Source organism: Zophobas morio, unplaced genomic scaffold (assembly GCF_036711695.1).
Source record: "Zophobas morio isolate AGI-343-1 ecotype UQ-CSIRO unplaced genomic scaffold, CSIRO_AGI_Zmor_V1 ptg000040l, whole genome shotgun sequence".
NCBI lineage: Eukaryota > Metazoa > Arthropoda > Insecta > Coleoptera > Tenebrionidae > Zophobas > Zophobas morio.
The window spans coordinates 1,684,451-1,686,366 of NW_026972145.1; the positions used below are offsets into that span (position 1 = coordinate 1,684,451).

Sequence of the window (1,916 nt, forward strand, 5' to 3'; positions counted from 1 at the left end):
CCAATTTTCTTGATTTGTTTAGCAACGGATTTCATAAAAAAAAAAGATTTAAAAATCTGGGTAACAATACTTTGTGAGATTAATGAAAATGTGCACTTTATTGTGATAAAAATAAAATTGGGTTTTAATATACAGGGTGTTTATAAAAAGTTGTTTTAGGATATCGAGATTTAAGTTTTTCAAATAGAATATCTTGTACTTTATTGCTGTTGAGAAGGCTCTGAAAAACTCTAAATAAATTGTTAAAAAAGCGTTTGCCAAAATCAGTCTTATCTTAGCAAGTAGTAGTCCCGCCCACCCGCCCGTATTTTCTTGCAGGATATATCATCTGCCAAAATAAGATCTGTCTTCACAAATACTCTGAGAACAAAGACTTATTTCTCACTACCTGTGACTTATCATTGCATTCATATTTTTTAGATTTGCAGGTGGCTCAAAAAAATTAATGAATGTGTCAATTTATTTCATTGATTAAATCAGGAACGGCTCAATCGATTTTCGCAGAAAATTTTGGGAATACGATACTGTTATTTTCATTATTACAGTGCACCAATCCAAACTGATATACGTATCCTTGCAAAAATGTTGATGACGTCATCACAAAGTTCTGTGAAGTAAAAACTCGACTCAAAAATGCTAAATATGTTTCACTGTACTTTCGGTCCGAGGGAAGTTCTGTCGAAACAGCTTTCGACCGATTTTTTCCAGGAATCCAGCGTTTTTATCGAGGCGTTGGTCGAGTTTAACAATCAACTTTCTCGTACGAGCGATTATTTTGCAAAAACGTCAAGTTAAATTTTTTACAATCGTCCAGTTAATCAGACGATACGGGTCGGGTATTTTTTTAATTACGTTTATTAAAAGTGTGAAGACTTTATTGCACTGATTTTGAAAATTTTGTTTTACTTTTCCAAGTTGGCAAGAATCGTTTTCACCCTTATTAAAAAGTCGTCATAACTAAGACTCTTGTAATCTTCTCCATATTTTCTTTCCACAGTTTAAGCTTGAGTTAATTTTGGTTGTACCAGTTCAAGTGGATTTCTTTTTCTGTTCCAGTTTATTCAAAGTTGACAAGCCATTTTCACCTTTAAAGACAGTAACAATGGGTTAATATTCTTGATACACAATACATAATTGCGACTTTTACCTTGGTTTAAATGAAGGTTTAATTTCCGTATTACACCAGGATTTTGTGTTTTGTTGACAGTTTTAGCATAAAATACAGTAATCCGCGACACATTACGACCTCTAATGATTCTTTAACCCGGCCAACGCCTCGTCCAAAAACTTCGTCTCATCGTACAATATCTATGGGAAAAATTCTCGATATGACTGTGAAGCTTGAACAATAAAGGAACGTTAAACATTTCGGATAAACCAATTGTAAACAGGAAAAGTCACACTTGTGTAACAAACTAAACCTTCCTTTCACATTCATAGCTTCACATGACTAATAAAATAAACAATCTGCAACCGACGTATTTAATTATTTTTCCACTGGATTACCTTTTCCATTTTCAACAACACTTTCACGGGTTTGTTTTCCCAATCTTACAACTTTACACTGAATTGGTATGCAGGTCATGCGACGCGTTGCCAATTCAAACAATAGCTTCCTGGCCATCACACACGTCATAATCAACCAGACAACGCAATACTGGGGGCAAACTCCAGCAATTGTGTAAAAATCTGGCCAATCAGACGCTTTTTCCCCAATAACTGCAAAAGTAAGGTAAATAACTGACTCCAGAACAACAAACCCATTTTTATTATAAACAATCTAAGAATTAAAAGTCGCTTCCTGTCTATCTGTCACTTTCACTCGAAATTCGATACCAATCGAAATGGGTGTTGACCCCATTAAAACAACAGTCGCGTTCCATTTATCAAAGGTCAACGTAACCTTGTCCATTTCA

The 1,916-nt window shown here is 34.6% G+C and overlaps 1 long non-coding RNA gene across 1 annotated transcript; it reads right to left on the reverse strand.

Annotated features, from left to right (window-relative positions):
• Window positions 1-853: 853 nt before the first annotated feature.
• LOC135140612 (uncharacterized) lies at window positions 854-1,643 on the reverse strand. Its single transcript, XR_010282268.1, has 2 exons — window positions 1,148-1,643; window positions 854-1,085 (listed from the first exon to the last, which is right to left on the reverse strand). It is a non-coding gene; the product is annotated as an uncharacterized LOC135140612 (long non-coding RNA).
• Window positions 1,644-1,916: the final 273 nt, after the last annotated feature.